The following is a 17807-nucleotide window of genomic DNA, read 5'->3' on the forward strand; positions in this document are numbered from 1 at the left end:
CTGCAGGAGTTCCCTGATGTTTTCAAGCCAGAACTGCGCCAGGTGACCAGCACCCCGGCCAAGCATGGTATATTCCATCACATGAACACCACTGGACCCCCACACACAAAATTCTGCCGACTTCCTCCAAATCACCTTCATGATGCCAAGAGGGCCTTCGCAGAGCTGGAACAGATGCCCCTCCACATGGTGAGGAAATCAGACAGGACCTGGAGACCCTGCAGAGACTACCAGGGATTGAACGTGGTAACAACCCAGGATTGCAGATTGCTGGCTAGAAAGCTAAAGTATAGGTTAATTATCCTCCCCAGTTCCTTATATCCTTTACCAGAACACTGACTTGCCCAAAGTTTTGTACAAGGCAAGGTTCCTTAATATTCTTGATTTTATGAGGTACACTCCACATTAACCCTTAAACGCTGAAGCGGTAAAAAAAAAATGTCTCCCGTGTGCCGGAGGTGTTCCAGAGTGAGCGCGGAAGCGGAAAAAATATTTTTTTCAAAAAATCACAGCGTGCTTAGTTTTCAAGATTAAGAGTTCTTTTTTGGCTCCTTTTTTTTTACATTGGCTGAAGTTTAGTATGCAACCATCAAAAATGAAGAAATTTATCATTATCATATATAAATAATGCGATATATGATAGCTCAAAAACGAAATGTCATATATAATTGTATTCAAATCGCGCTGTGCGCAAAATGGATAAAGGTAACAAGTTACTATTTTTTCGTTGTGATGTACACTAAATTGCGATCATTTTGGTATATAACACATTGTAAAACGATAAAAGCAACACAGAGAAAATATTATAACAAAATAATGCATGAATTCGTAATGTGCGGCCGTAAACAAATATTTTTTTCAAAAATTCACCATAAATCTAAATATTGTCCTAGAGACTTCCAATTTCTTTCAAAATGAAGATAATTGATTGAATATTACTATACTGTAAGAGTATTAGCTTACAAGTGCAGTTTTCGACAATATCTGACGAGTTAAAGTTGACCGAATGTCGATTTATATATAATATAATTTATATATATATATATATATATATATATATATATATATATATATATATATATATATATAGATATATATAATATATATATATATTTTATATGCAATTATTTCGGAAATAAGAAAAGCTACAACCTTCAAATATTTTTCGTTTTATTCTACATGAAATTTCGCACATTTTCATGTATAAAACTCTATGAAATGCCTAATATGAAACGGAGCAAATATTCCGAGAATGGGACGTACGCATTTCGGAGATTTGTGGCGGAGAATCCGCGCGCGGAGGGAAGGAAAGTTTTTTTTTTTTTAAATTCACCATAAATCTAAATATTGTGCTAGAGACTTCGAATTTGTTTCAAGATGAAGATAAATGACTGAATATTACTAGACTGTAAGAGTTTTAGCTTACAATTGCATTTTTCGGCCATTTCGGTAGAGTCAAAGTTGACCGAACGTGGTTTTTTTTCTATTTATCAAGATTTATATGCAAATATTTCAAAAATGAGAAAAGCTACAACCTTCAATTATTTTTAGTTGTATTCTACATGAAATTGCGCACATTTTCATACATAAAACTTTATGTAACGGCTAATTTAAAATGGTGCAAACATTACCACAATCGCACGTATGATTTTTTCGTAAGAGTTACCACGCGGACGTAAAGAAAATGTTATTTTTTTCATAAATTCACCACAGATCGAAATATTGTGCTAGAGACTTCCAATTTGTTGCAAAATAAAGGTAAATGCTTGAATATTACTAGAATATAAGCGTTTAGCTTACAATTGCGTTTTTCGACCATTTCGGTAGAGTCAAAGTTGACCAAAGGTTGAAAATTTGTCACTTATCATTTTTTATATGAAAATATTTCAAAATTGAAAAAAGCTACAACCCTGGGTTGTTTTTAGTTGTATTGTGCATGAAATTGCGCACATTTCCATATATAAAACTTTATGTAACGGCTAATTTTAAAATGGTGCAAACATTACCACAATCGCATGTATGATTTTTTTCGGAAGAGTTACCGCACGGACGTAAGGAAAATGTTTTTTCATAAATTCACCATAAATCGAAATATTGTGCTAGAGACTTTCAATTAGTTGCAAAATGAAGGTAAATGATTGAATATTACTAAAATATAAGATTTTTAGCTTACAATTGCGTTTTTTGACCATTTCGGTAGAGTCAAAGTTGACCGAAGGTTGAAATTTTGGCACTTATCGTTATTTATGTAAAAATATCTCAAAACTGATAAAAGCTAATATCTTGATTATTTTTTTGTTGTATTTTACATAACAATGCGCACATTTTCATATATAATACTCCATGTAACGGGTAATTTAAAATGGTACAGAAATTATGTCAAAGTGACGAAATAATTTCCGAGATGTGTCACAGATACTTTTTAGTGCGGCAAGAAAGAAATTCGCGCTTGCGCGCCTGCGTAACGATTGTAAACAAAACAACACCTCGATACGTGAACTCCCAGCATCCCCCAAGGCGCGTGATTCAAAAGTTTTCGGCTGGTAGGCCTATAAGTATTTTTCCGCAAATTTAAAAAAAAATTTTTTTTGAGTCGACGTATGGTACGTCCATTCATCCGCCAACTATCCCCGGAGGTGCAAGGACAGATTCCCGAAGCATACACTCTTCCTGAGGACGACCTGGTGGAGAAAAGCTTCAGAGCTGCACGAGTTCACCGCGGCTGCAAAACTCACCACCCCACCTGCAACCGTCTGCCCAGTGACGGAGGAACATGAGGCACTGGAGATTAATGCAGCACCAAAGAAGGGGCCCTGCACAGCAGGGAACAGACAACTACCCCTGGTGCTTCTTCCACTGGAGGTTTGGTAAATATGCCAGGAGGTGCAAGCCCAGCTGCTCCTACCAGCCGCCAAAAAACGGCAAAGGTATCCATGGCCGCAACCTTGGCGGGGACACACACTGAAGGTTTCTATGTCCACAATGCGATCTCTGGCCGTATGCTGCCGGTCGACACCAGAGCGATGTAGTCTGTGTTCCCTCCGTCCGCAGATGATCCAGCCCGTACCCCTGATGTCACAACCGCCCTTGTAGCTGCCAACGGGACTCCCATACGCTCTTATGGCACGAAGTCCTTGAAGATATCCGTCATGAGGCGTAATTATACATGGCCATTCATCATTGCAGACGTCAAGGCTCTCCTTCTGGGGGCACATTTCCCGCCACAGCACGAACTCTTGGTCAATGTGGGTCGCAAACACCTCCTTGATACAGAAACATGCCGCTCTCTCCTGCTTTCCGCAGGCCCGGGTTCCTCGCCATCTGCTCCATTGCACTGCACAAATACAGCAACCTCCTGCAGGAGTTCCCTGAGGTTTTCAAGCCAGAACTGCGCCAGGTGACCAGCACCCCGGCCAAGCATGGTATATTCCATCACATCAACGCCACTGGACCCCCCACACACAAAATTCCGCCGACTTCCTCCAAATCACCTTCATGATGCCAAGAGGGCCTTCGCAGAGCTGGAGCAGATGCCCCTCCACATAGTGAGGAAATCAGACAGGACCTGGAGACCCTGCAGAGACTACCGGGGATTGAACCTGGTGACAACCCAGGATTGCAGATTCCTTATATCCTTTACCAGAACACTTGACTTGCCCAAAGTTTTGTACAAGGCAAGGTTCCTTAATATTCTTGATTTTATGAGGTACACTCCACATTAACAAAAAAATACCACTTTGCAGAATATGGAATAGTATAAAAATCTGCTAAACTACCTGTTATCAATATTGACACTATAAGTGTGTGTTTGGCATAAGTTTTGAGGCCTTTAACAGACTAAGTCATTTTCACATTCTGTAAATTGTTTCAGATTATATGGAAATAACCATCTGGAATACCACAAGAGGCAATTTCTTCTTACTGTTGGTATGCTGCTTATGATGAATATATGATTTTTTTCCAGTGGTTAAAAAAGCATGGTATTTCACTGTTAATGAAGCCCGGATAGCTCAGTCGGTAGAGCATTAGGCTTTTAACCTAAGGGTCCAGGGTTCAAGTCCCTGTCCGGGCGATGACCTTTTCAATACTTATCACCTCCTGTTACCTGAAGGATTTCAATGAAGTAAAGCAACTAAGACTCTTGAGACTAAACAACGACCTTCATTGTTAAATGTAATACATTCAAGTAGAACTGCATCGTTTGTTAAGAGAACTTACTCGAAAGAATCCTTGCTTTATTAAAATAGCAAGACTTTTCAAGACTATGAATTGCCAAATCTTCATCAATATCCACCACAAGTTATTTATATAGAGTAGCACTAAAAGGGCATTATTATCTGTTGTTATTAATATTGAACTCCCAAATGTCAGGCATATTTTTTTAGCTTAAAATATATAATGATCACCTAAATTTGTTAGTGACTCGGGGTCATGAGCACTCCTTCTTTGTATAAGAGTACTGCATTTTTTGCTAAGGGTTGCTGATGCCTTCCCAATGATGTTTCAACATCTGGTTCATAAAGATAATTATATAATGAAATGTGCTCAAGTGCAGAATTCAGTAATGTAGGAGAGGAGGTTATTATTTGGAATTGTAAAAAGTATTTTTTTCCAGTTCCTTTAAACAGACTTACACATTGTTTCATATGTTGTAATAACCTTCTTGAACATGCTAAAATTTTTGTAGAGTTTATATTGCAAGATGAGAAGCCTTTATTGGTAGTGGTATACTCCTGTAAGGAATCTATGATTTTTTTTTTCAATGATTCAAAACTCGAGCCAGAGGGTTTAGGTCCCTGCCTGCCATAGTAACTTTTTCAAGCGTTATCACCTTAAGAGATTTTGATATTAGACAACTATCAGTGCTCTAGTGACATCAGTTTGAAAAGAGAAGAATGGCTGAAAAAAAAGAGGGATAATATACGAAATGTTACGAATGGAGCGTACCCCCTTGTAAAATATATAATTATTAATTTGAGAGGATATCTCTTTTCTGAGTGCCATGATAAGAATGGTAATTATTCTTTTTCCATATTTCCAAAATAGTATTTCATAAATTTCGTAGAATTTTGAAGTTTGTTCTATAAGCAGTGCAGAATACTGACTAGAAAGGTAAAGTAGAGGTTACTATCATCCCCAGTTCCTTATCCACTTTTACCAGTGCCAAGACTTGCCCAAAGTGCTGTATACAGCAAGGTTCCATAATATTCTTGAATTGCTAACGTACACCACATTTACATAACTAACCAATCTGCAGATTATGATTGGAATCAGATTCCTAAAAATCCTGTTAAACTACCATTTATCAATTTTATTTGGCAAATGTTTTGAGGCCTTTTACAAACTAAGTCATTGTTTCATATGAATTCTGTATATAACTATGTATCTGAAATATCGAAAGAGGCAATATTTTCCTACTCTTGGTATTCTGCCTGTAATGAATATATGATTTTTTTCCATTCAGTAAAAACTCACGCTGTTTCACTGTTAATGAAGCCCGGATATCTCAGTCGGTAGAACATTAGGCTTTTAACCTAAGGGTCTGGGGTTCAAGTCCCTGTTCGAGCGGTGACCTTTTCTAGACTTACCGCGTCCTGTTACCTAAATGATTTGAATGAAGTAAAGCAACTAAGCCTCTGAGAGTAATAACAGCCTTCAAAATATAAGATGCAACAGTCTCAACCCAAGTTACACCTCCTTTTAACAGAATGTACTCGAAAGAATACTTAATTTTTTAATATATAGAGAATTTTCAAGATGATGAAATTGTCAGATCTTCATCAGTATCCACCAAAAATTAATTATGCGAAATAATACCAAATTTGCATTATCATCAACTTTTATCAACATTGAAATCCCAGGTTTCAGGCATATTGGTATAATCTCAAATATATATTGATCCCTGAAGTTGGTGACTGAGGTCAGGAGCACTCATTATTTGCATAGAGAGCTGCATTCTTTGTTAAGGGTTACTGATAACTTTCCAATAATGTTTGAAGATCTAGTTTCCTAAAGATACTGAAATGTGCTAATGTGCAGAGTTCAGAATGTAGAAGGGGAGGCTATTATTTGGAATGAGGAAAGAAATCTTTTTCTCCAGTTCTCTTAACAGACTTACCCCTTGTTTTATATACTATGATATGCTACGTTTTCGGAGAGTTTATATAACAAGTAGCAATCTCTTATTACTGTTGTTATACTGCTTGTAATGCATCTTATGTTTTTTCTTTTGATTAAAAACTCATGGTAGACGTTTAGGTCCCTGTCTGGGCAGTGTAACTTTTTCAAGCTTCACCACCTTCAGTTATCTTGAGAGACTTTGGTGTTAGAACAGATTACGTTCCAGTGATATCAGTCTGATAAGAGTAGTGAACTCTAACAAGTACGGAATGCTTGATAAAAGAAGAGAGATACTATACACAATATAGGAATAAGAATGGAGTGGACCTTCTTGAAAAATTTATGATTTTTAATTTGAAAGTACATTTCTTTTCTGAATGCCAGGAGAAGAATGGTAACTATCCAGTTTCTATTTTTCCAAAAAGGTATTCTATAAATTCATTGGAATTCAGTAGTTTGTTTTATAAGCATTGCAGATTACTGGCTAGAATGATACAGTAGAAGATACTGATCCTTCCCAGTTCCAGTATCTCCTTTACCAGTGTACATTCTTTTCCAAAGTTTTCTATATCATAAGGTTTCATAATATTCCTGTGCACTTCACATTTACAAAATTAACCAGCCTGCAGATTATGGAATTTAATCACACTTCTAATTTCAGCTAAACTTACGGTATTGACAATATGACATGCATGTTTGGCAAAAGTTTTGAACCCTTTAGCAAACTCAAGTCATTGTTTCATATTCTGTAAATAACTTTTGGAATATTGGAAGTGGCAATTTCTTCATACTTTTGGTATTCTGCCTGTAATGAATATATAATTTTTTTCCATTCAGTAAAAGCTCAGGCTGTTTCTCTGTTAGTGAAGCCCGGATAGCTCAGTCGGTAGAGCATTAGGCTTTTAACCTAAGGGTCCAGGGTTCAAGTCCCTGTCCGGGCGTCGACATTTTCAAGCTCTATCACCTCCAGTTATCTGAAAGACTTAAATGAAGGCAAACAACTAAGCCTCAGACACTAACTAACCAACAAAAGCCCCCATTACACAACATACTGTGGTCAGGTCCAACAACAATTCTTGGGGAACTATTCTCTTAAAAGCCACATGCCTTATAATAATAGAGAGGGTTTTCAAATTAATAAATCTTCTTCAATATATACCAGGAGTTCATTGTCAAATGAAGTAGAATCAAAGGAGTATTATCACTTTATTTCATTGACATAGATATCTCAGGCTTCAGGAATATTGGTTTACCCTGAACTACGATTTGATTTACCTAAGGTTTTTTGGTTCTGCATAAAAGTGAGTAAAAGATCTCATACAGATGGTGCTTTAACTTCCTATTTATACAATATAATGAGATCTTATTTATGAAATACAATGAAATCTGGTAACGTAATGAATTCCATATTTAGAGCGGGGAAGTTAGAAGTATTTGGAACAGGAAATGAAGTCATTTTATGTTTCTTGTAGTGAATTTAAGGTTTTTTTTTGTAGTGATTAAGACCTCTTGTTATGTCATTGTAAATTAAAGCCTGGGTAGCTGTTGGTAGAGCATTAGGCATTTAACCTAAGGGTCCAGGATTTGTCTGGTCACTGACCCTTTCAAGGTCTATCAGCTCCTGTTACTGAAGGATTTCAATGTGGGAGAGCAACTAAGTAGCTACAACTTTAAGTCAAACAACACCACTTGTTCAGAGGGTTTTCTCAAAAGAACCATTTATTTAATAATTGTAGAAAGAATTTTCAAGTTTGTGAATTGTCAGATCTCTTTCAGTATCCATCAGAAGTTAATCATATGATAGAGTAGTACCAAATGGGCATCTTGTCATAGTTCATAGGTATTAAACTCCGGAGCTTCAGGCAACTGGTTAAGTCCAACAATATATTAACCAGTCTGCAGTTTATGGAGTGGTCTCATACTAATGAAATTCTCCTAATCTACCATTTATCAATATTATCAGTACAAAGTGCATACTTGACAAATTTTTTAAAGCCTTTAACAAATAAGTCATTGTTTCATATTTTGTATAAAACTACGTATCTGAAATTTGGAAAGAGGTAATATCTTCTTACTTTTGGTATTCTGCCTGTAATGAATTTATGATTTGTTTTCTATTCTGTAAAAACTTATGCTGTTTCACTGTTAGTGTAGCCCGGATAGCTCAGTCGGTAGAGCATTAGGCTTTTAACCTAAGGGTCCAGGGTTCAAGTCCCTGTCCGGGCGTCGACATTTTCTAGTTCTATCACCTCCGGTTAACTGACTAGTCTTAAATGAAGGAAAACAACTAAGACCTAGACTAACCAACAAAAGCCCCATTACACAACATAGTGTGGTCAGGACCAACAAAAACTTGTTGAGGGACTGTTCCCATAAAAGCCGCATGCGTTATAATAGTAGAGAGGGTTTTCAAAGTGATAAATCTTCTTCAATATATATCAGAAGTTAATTATCAAATGAAGTAGCATGAAAGGAGGACTATCACTTTGTTTCATTGTTATAGATATTTCAAGCTTCAGGAATATTGGTTTAGCCCAAACTATGTTTTGATTCGCTTAAGGTTTTTTGGTTCAACATAAAAGTAACAGTCACTGATAACTTACTGATGATTCTTTAACTTCCTATTTATAAAAATATAATGAGATCTTATTTATAAAATATAATGAAATCTTGTAATGTGATGAATGCCATAGTTTAGAGGGGGAAGTTAGTAATATTTGGAACCAGAAATGAAGTATTTTTATTGTTCTTGTGGTCAGTTTAAGATTTTTTTATAGTGATTAAGACCTCTTGTTATGTCATTGTAAATTAAGCCTGGGTAGCTGTTGGTAGAGCATTAGGCATTTAACCTGTAAGGACAATGCTTTTGCAATGTTTTTGTACATATGTTCATAGTCTCCACATTGTACCTTAAACTTTTGTATATAGCACTTTATTGCCTTTCTTTGATGTATATAACATGTCTTATTTGTTTACATAGCCTTAATTGTATTCATATAAATGTGTAGAGAAAACACAGTATCATGCTGTGCTCGATCCCTGTTTTCCTATCTCTCTCAGGTCGGACTACATTGTGGTCCGCACGCTGTGGTTATAACCCCTTTTGACGCTGTTAATACAGTTAAGTACTACGATACCTGCCATTGTTTGATACCTCACAACTGGTGACCTCCCAAATCATAGGTCACCCATGGTTTAGGCACAGCTTTTAACAGACTCATTACAGCCGCTCACCTCAGAGAGTCCTTAGTGACTCAACTATGGTGCCACAGTTTAGCCTCTGATATGCTACTTCTGCTGACACACCAACGCTCATTAGAGGATAAATATGCATACTTCCGGTGTGTTTTGTTGTTTTTCCAATCATTTGGCCTGCATTTATGTCCCTGAGACCGAAACGATTGAGATTTCACAATGCCAGGTCCTACAAAAGCAGATAGCTCCTTGGTCGCAACCCCGAGCTCTTGCCCTCCGCTGCAAACTCACACTCACTGCCCCCAGGCCATCCAGGTGCCCATTCTGCATGGAAGACCATCCTTTTGTGTTTTAACAAACCGAGGGCCAGTTCCCGAATCGCGGGGCTGACAGACGACAATCCTCAAGGCCCGCCTCATATTAGCTGCTCTCCCGGGGAGATTTTATAAACACATAGCATCATGGGGTCAATAGCAGGCTGCCCTGCACAAGTCACCGTACGAGCTCAAACGGAAGCTCATCACGACCTATTCCACCCCCCTCCTGTAGAGCCCTTACAGGCTCACACTGACACGCAGCAACATTGCTGCGATGCTGTCCTGAGGGGTGATTCCAGGCACTCCCCTCAACCACTCACCTTCTACAGCAAGAAGCTGAATCCCACTGAGTCCCTATACAGCACCTTCGACCGCGTGTTGTTGGCAGTCTACCAAACAGTGCGCCATTTTTGCTACCTGCTGGAGGGCTACCCCTTCACCATAAGGACGGACCATCAGCCCCTGGTCAATTCCATCACCAAGACAGGCGACGCCTGGTCCGCGAGGCAACAACATCACCTGGCAGCCATCACTGAGTTCGGCTGCACCCATCAGTATGTCCCTGGCGAGAAGAACCTCGTTGCCAACGCACTCTCAAGGATCAAGATCAGCGCAGTCCACCTCGGGATCAACTACGAGGACCTCGCCTGGGAATAAGCCGCCGACCCAGAACTACCCGCCTGTTGCACAGCCCTCACCAACCTCAAGTGGGAAGATGTGCCCCTCGGTCCCTCCGGCATGACGCTCCTGTGTGACACTAGCACTGGCCTCTCCCACCCCATGATCCCGGCCTTGCACAGTAGGTCCATGTTCAACATAGACCACAATCTTTCACACCCATCGAGCTGAGCTAGGATGTGCTTCCTGATGGAGAAGTTCGTGTGGCACAGAATTTAGAGGGATGCGCGGGAATGGGCCAGGACCAGCGTCCCTTGTCAAACCAGAAAGGTCGGTCGTCACACTGAATTGGGCATCGGTGAGTTTCCGCAACCCAAACAGAGGTTTGGCCACATCCATTTAGACGTCGTAGGCCCCTTGCCTCTGTCCGACGGCGCCAGAACCTCTTGACAGTCATTGATCGGTCCACCCGATGGCCAGAAGCAACCCCCATGTCGGAAGCCACCTCCAGTGCCTGCGCAGAAGCCCTCCTCTCCGGCTGGATCAGCTGATTCGGAGTTACCGACGATATCACGATAGATCGCTGGCCCGCCTTTCTGTCAGTGGAGAGGATCCACCGCTCCCTAAAGGCCTCCCTGATGGCACACTACACAGGAGAAAATTGGAAGGTGCAGCTCCCCTGGGTACTCCTTGGTCTCTGCACGGCTCCGAAGGCAAACGGTGATGCATCCCCCTGGAGAAAGTTCATGGGAAATGTCGGCATTGCCATCTGAGTTTTTCACGATAGAGGCTGTCAACGAAGACATACCGATTACAACTGTGGGAAACTGCCAGGAAATTCATGCTCTGTCAGAGAACCTTCACCGACAAGATGGAGCATTTCCGGCCGAAAGCCCTATCCTCCTGCCGAAACGTCTTCATGCAGAACGACCCCCACTGCCCACCACTGACAAGATGCATTACAGGCAGTATAACAACAGTAATAAGAGATTGCTACTTGTGATATAAACTCTATGGAAGCGTCAGCATATTACAGAAGGTTGTATACAAGGAGTAAATCTGTTAAGAAAACTGGAGAAAAAGATTTATTTTCTCATTCCAAATAATAGCCTCCCCTTCTACATTACTGAAGTCTGCACATTAGCACATTTCAGTATCCATCAGAAGTTAATCATTTGACAGAGTATCAAATGAGCATCATGTCATAGGTTCATCAATATTAAACTCCAAAGCTTCAGGCATACTGGTTTAGCCCAACAATATTTTAACCAGTCTGTAGATTATGGAATGGTCTCATACTAATAAAATTGCGCTAAACTACCATTTATCAATATTGACACTACTAAGTGCATGCTTGGCAAATATTTTGAAGCCTTTAACAAACTAAGTCATTGTTTCATATTCTGTATAAAACTACGTAACTGCATTATCTTCTTACTTTTGGTATTCTGCCTGTAATGAATATATGATTCGTTTTCTATTCAGTAAAAACTTATGCTGTTTCACTGTTAGTGAAGCCCGGATAGCTCAGTCGGTAGAGCATTAGGCTTTTAACCTAAGTGTCCAGGGTTCAAGTCCCTGTCCAGGCGATGACATAGTCAAAACTATCCACCTCCAAAAGATTTCCATGATGTAAGCAACTAAGACTCCAAGCCTAGCAATGGTCTTCAGTATAAAACATAACACTCTTAAGCCAATCTGTACCACTTGTTACGATACTTGAAAGAATTCTTATTTTATGAATATAGAGAGAATTTTTAAGATGATGAATTGTCAAATCTTCATCAGTATCCACCACAAGTTAACTTTATGAAGAAGCACCATGTGAACGTTATTAACAAGTTTCATCAATATTGAACTTCCCGACTTCAGGCATATTGGTTTATCCTAACATATATATTCATCACCTAAGTTTGTTGGTGACTGAGGTCAGGATCACTACTGGTCTGCATAAGGGAGCAGCATTTTGTGCTAAGTGTTGCTGATACCTTTTCCAGTGATATTTTAATATCTGGTTCCTAAAGATACTGAAATGTGCTAATGTGCAGAATTCGGTAATGTAGAAGGGGAGGCTATTATTTGTAATGGGAAAAGAAGGCTTTTTCTCCTGTCCCCTTAACAGATTTCCTCCTTCCTTTATATGCTCTACAAAACCTTTTGCAACATGCTGAAATTTTCTATTTTATCACAAGAGGCGATCTCGTTTTACAATTTGTTTACTGCCTGTAAATAATTTATGACTTTTTCCTATGAATAACAACTCGGACTAGACGGTTTAAGTGGCATTGTAACTTTTTAAAGCATTACCATCTTCAGTTATCGTAGATATTAATATTAGAAAACGGACTATGCTCCAGTAGTGACCTCTTATAAGTTCAGAGTGCTTGAAAAAAGAAGAAACATAATATACACAGTATAGGTAATAAGAATGGAGCAGACCCACATGCAAAATGTATGATTTTGAATTTGAGAGTGTCAGGGTAAAAATGTATACCTCCTCTTTCCATATTTTTGAGGAAGTACTTTATAAATTCATTTGAATTTTGAAGTTGCTTCCTGAGGATTGCAGATTGGTGGCTAGAAAGTTAAAGTATAGGTTAATTATCCTCCCCAGTTCCTTATATCTTTTACCAGTACATTGACTTGCCCATAGTTTTGTATGAGGCAAGGTTCCTTAATATTCTTAATTTTATGAGGTACACTCCACATTAACAAAAAATACCAGTTTGCAGAATATGGAATAGTATAAAAATCTGCTAAACTACCTTTTATCAATATTGACATTATAAGTGTGTGTTTGGCATAAGTTTTGAGGCCTTTAACAGACTCAGTCATTTTCACATTCTGTAAATTGTTTCAGATTATATGGAAATAACCACCTGGAATACCACGAGAGGCAATTTCATCTTACTGTTGGTATGCTGCTTATGATGAATATATGATTTTTTTCCAGTGGTTAAAAAAGCATGGTATTTCACTGTTAATGAAGCCCGGATAGCTCAGTCGGTAGAGCATTAGGCTTTTAACCTAAGGGTCCAGGGTTCAAGTCCCTGTCCGGGTGTCGAAAATTTTCAAGCTCTGTCACCTCCAGTTATCTGAAAGACTTAAATGAAGGAAAACAACTAAGCCTCAGACACTAACTAACCAACAAAAGCCCCCATTACACAACATACTGTGGTCAGGCCGAACAACACTTCTTGGGGAACTATTCTCATAAAAGCCACGTGCTTTATAATAATAGAGAGGGTTTTCAAAGTGATAAATCTTCTTCAATTTATACCAGAAGTTAATCATCAAATAAAGTAACATGAAAGGAGGGTTATCACTTTGTTTCATTGACTTAGATATTTCAGGTTTCAGGAATATTGGTTTAGCCCAAACTATGTTTTTATTCTCCTAAGATATTTTGGTTCTGCATAAAAGTGATACCTTACAGATGATGCCTTAACTTCCTATTTATAAAGTATAATGTGATCTTGTTTATAAAATACAATGAAATCTAGTAATGTGATGAATTCCATATTTAGAGGGGGGAAGTTAGTAGTATTTGGAACTGGAAATAAAGTGTTTTTATTGTTTTTGTGGTCAATTTAAGATTTTGTTTTAGTGATTATGACCTCTTTTTATGTCATTGTAAATTAAGCCTGGGTAACTGTTGGTAGAGCATTAGGCATTTAACCATTTTGCAATGTTTTTGTACATATGTTAATAGTCTCCACATTGTGCCTTAAACCCTTGTATAGAGCACTTTCCTGCCTTTTAGCTGATGTATGTAACCTGTCTATTTGTTTATGTAGCCTTAACTGTATTTATATAAACTTGTCAGAGAAAACACAGATCAGCTGCTGCCGATCCCCGTTTTCCTATCTCTCTCAGGTCGGACTACATTGCAGTCAGCACGCTGTGGTTATAACCCCCTTTTGACCTGTAATAAAGTGAGTACTCACATACCTGGCTCTTTGTCGATACCTCAAACTGGTGACCTCTTGGATCGGTCGGTGACTCAGTGGTTTAGGTGCAGCCTTTAACGGACTCATTACGGCCACTCACCTTCTGAGAGCCTTTAGTGGACTCACTACAGCGCCGCAGTTTAGGCCTCTGAAGGCTCCTTTCTGCTGACACACCAACGCCATTAGAGGACTAAATATGTCGTGCCTTCCCCGGTGTGTTTTGGCGTTTTTCACGATCGGTTTGGCCTGCCATTTACATCTCCTGACGACCGACGAGTGAGAAGTATTGATAATGCCAGGTCCTCACAAAGCAGACAGCTCCTTAGTCACAACCACGAGCTCCTCGCCTTCCACTGCAAGCTCACGCTCAGCCACCACCCAAGCCATCAGGTTGCCCCCATTCTGCATGGAAGACCCATCCTCCTCGCTCTACAGAGCCGAGGGCCAGTTCTGAATCACGGGGCCCACAGACGACGTCCTCAAGGCCGAACTCATCATAGCTGCTCTCCCAGGGGAGATTTATAAACACATAGCATCATGCAAGATCTAAAGAAGGCATGCATTACATATACAACACTGAATTAAAAATGTTAGAAGAAAGAACAGGCATGTCTATAACAGAGGCTAAATTAGAATTGAAAGTGAGAGGAATTCAAGATCCTCCTAAGAAACGTACATATTCTTCTATAACAGGAACCAGTAATGAAACAAAAAAACATACAGATAGAAGTAACAAGATGCAGAAAAGTGGGTCTCAAGAAGAAGTCAGTAATATGCAGGAAAAGACTAAAATAGTAAAGAATCGGGAAACAGGTACAAATGAATTGGATAATATTCTATCAAATTCATTTGAAGTGTTAATGCATATAGAAGCACAAGAAGATACTACCACAGAGGTGAAAGGAGGAAGTTGTGATGTACCGAAAATTAAAGAAAAAAAAGACCTTTAGAGAGAACACCACCAAAAACAAAGAAACCAACTATAATTAGAGAAACATCAGTCAAACCAAAAACCAAAGATATGAAGAAAGAACAAAAACAAAATGAGAACATACCTTTATTTCCTAAAATAATAATAAAACCTATGGATGCAGAGATCCAAAACACCAAAGATGATGGTGACTATGTTAAGGGTGATGAGATTACTCCATCACCAATAATTGGTATAACAAGAACAAACAAAGCAGTAGATGTACATGACAACACATTTGGCTGCAATGATTGCTTCATTGCATTGTGCAATGATAACAAAAATATAACAAAAGATTGCTTAACCAACATTATAAGAAATTTTATGAAATATAGAAAGAAAGAGACCACCGATTTAAACACCCATGAAAAAGGATGTATGTGTATTGAGCACTTAAAATATTATAAAGATAAACAACTGAATGTGGTAAATGAAATTTTAGAAAAAATTCAAATTGATAATAATACAAAAAAAGAAAACAAAACACGACCGATGTAACATAATATTTTCAATAGTTATATTATACAATGGAACGTAAATGGTCTACAGACCAGATTACACCTGGGAGAAGTACAAAGGTTATTATTAAAGGAATATGAACCTATGATATTGTGTTTACAACATGTCAATAATACAATACCAACAATAGGTAAATATACCTTAATATCAACATCACAGGAAGAAGAAGGAAATTTAGGTACAGCCATATATGTACATAACAAAGTATGTTATGACAAAGTACCAGTAAACATTGCTGACCTCCAAATATCAGGTATTAAAATTCGAATTAAAAACGATAATTATATAATATATAATTTATACAATTAACCAAATAAACATTACGATATTGATACACTGGGAGAATTTATTAAAAATACCAAAGAACCTATAATAATAATAGGGGATTTTAATGCTCACAACCCAATATGAGATTGTAACTGTTCAAACTCAAATAGAACAGGAAGTAAAGTAGAAGAACTTATAGATTCAAATGACATGTGTTGTATAAAATGATGATGAAGTTAGCACATATTATTAAAAAACACATGGAACATTTTCTTCTGTAGACTTAACTCTCTGTTCAACAAGTATAGTTGACAGATTAGATTGGAACACAATTGATGACTTGTACACCAGTGATCATTTCCCAATATTAATTTCCTTTTTACAAAATAATCCAGCAAAACATGTTCCTCACTATAACATTTATAAAGCAGATTGGGAGCAATATGAAATGCATACTAGAAGTATACCACCATTTGAATATCTGAAAGATCATAATGAAACTAATAAGCTTCTTGTTAATTACATCAAAGATGCTGCTGATAAAGCAATACCAAAATCAAAACCCCATCCAACAAAACACAAAGTTCCGTGGTGGTCTGAAAAGCTAACAGGATTAATAAGTATAAAACACTCAATAGGGAGACGATTGGATAATTTGAATAGAAAGTTCAGTAAAATAAATAAAACATTACCAATATTAGAAGGTACTTTACAAAAAATGACTATATTGTTGCTAGAAATTGAGGCATTGAAGCCTATATACAACAAAATATCTGCAAAATTTTAAAAGGAAGTAATTCAAGGAAGAATAATTTCATGGAGGAAATATGTATCAGATCTCTCTAATAATACTCCCATACAAAAAATATAGGAAAAATTCAGAAAAATAAATGGTACCCATGTGAAACCTCCCAGACATGCCATATTAAAAGACGGAAAAAGAATACTCGATCCAAAAGAAATAAGTAACATAATAGGGGAAAACTTAGCTAATGTAGGTTGTGATAGAAATTTAGATGACCACTTCCGCACAAAGAAAAATAATACAGAACTAATAACAATAAATTTTGAAACAATAAGAGACATATATTATAACAGGAAATTTTATATGGAAGAGTTGGAATATGCTCTCACTAACAGCAATAAATCTGCTCCTGGAGGTGACAATATTTGTTTTGAGATGATCTGCCACTTAGCGCCTCTGGCAAAGACATACTTATTACAATTTTATAATCATTTATGGCTTAGAAATTTATTTCCTGATGAATGGCGTAAAGCAATAATAATTCCTATCCCCAAACCTGGAAAAGATCCAAATGATGCAAATAACTACAGACCAATTTCTCTTACAAGTTGCTTATGCAAATTACTAGAAAAAATGGTAAATGCTCGATTAACATGGCACATTCGAGAAAATAAAATCTTGACTCCCACTCAATTCGGGTCACATTGCAACAGATCTACGTTAGATTGTCTCTCTAGCCTCGAAGACCATATACGAAGAGGATTTGAGCGAAAGCAAATAACTGTAGTAGTCTTTTTTGACATCGAAAAGGCTTATGATACTACCTGGAGGTACTCTATATTAAAAACTTTACAAAATAACAACATCCGTGGACATTTACCTAGGTTCATCCAAAACTTTTTAACAAATCGTAGTTTTCAAGTGAGAATCAATTATGTATCGTCGAAAACATTTCCACTTGAAAATGGTGTTCCACAGGGCAGTGTCCTTAGTGGCACACTGTTTACCCTAGCAATCAATGATATCAATAAAAACCTGCTTACTGGAATTAAAAGCTACCTATACATGGATGATTTTGCCATATATTTTTCAGCCTCTCGTATTAA

The 17807-nt window shown here is 37.8% G+C and overlaps 1 protein-coding gene and 5 non-coding genes across 6 annotated transcripts in view; all 6 read left to right on the forward strand.

Annotated features, from left to right (window-relative positions):
- The window catches only part of LOC135226282 (mediator of RNA polymerase II transcription subunit 30-like), a 642192-nt gene that overhangs the window by 414303 nt on the left and 210082 nt on the right, over positions 1 to 17807 (forward strand). The gene's annotated exons all lie outside the window — the stretch shown is intronic.
- Trnak-uuu (transfer RNA lysine (anticodon UUU)) lies at positions 4000 to 4072 on the forward strand. The gene has a single exon. It is a non-coding gene; the product is annotated as a tRNA-Lys (tRNA).
- On the forward strand, positions 6989 to 7061 carry Trnak-uuu (transfer RNA lysine (anticodon UUU)). The gene has a single exon. It is a non-coding gene; the product is annotated as a tRNA-Lys (tRNA).
- Trnak-uuu (transfer RNA lysine (anticodon UUU)) lies at positions 8274 to 8346 on the forward strand. The gene has a single exon. It is a non-coding gene; the product is annotated as a tRNA-Lys (tRNA).
- Positions 11767 to 11839, forward strand: Trnak-uuu (transfer RNA lysine (anticodon UUU)). Its single transcript has one exon. It is a non-coding gene; the product is annotated as a tRNA-Lys (tRNA).
- Positions 13239 to 13311, forward strand: Trnak-uuu (transfer RNA lysine (anticodon UUU)). The gene has a single exon. It is a non-coding gene; the product is annotated as a tRNA-Lys (tRNA).

This window comes from Macrobrachium nipponense, chromosome 20, assembly GCF_015104395.2.
Source record: "Macrobrachium nipponense isolate FS-2020 chromosome 20, ASM1510439v2, whole genome shotgun sequence".
NCBI classification, from domain to species: Eukaryota; Metazoa; Arthropoda; class Malacostraca; order Decapoda; family Palaemonidae; genus Macrobrachium; species Macrobrachium nipponense.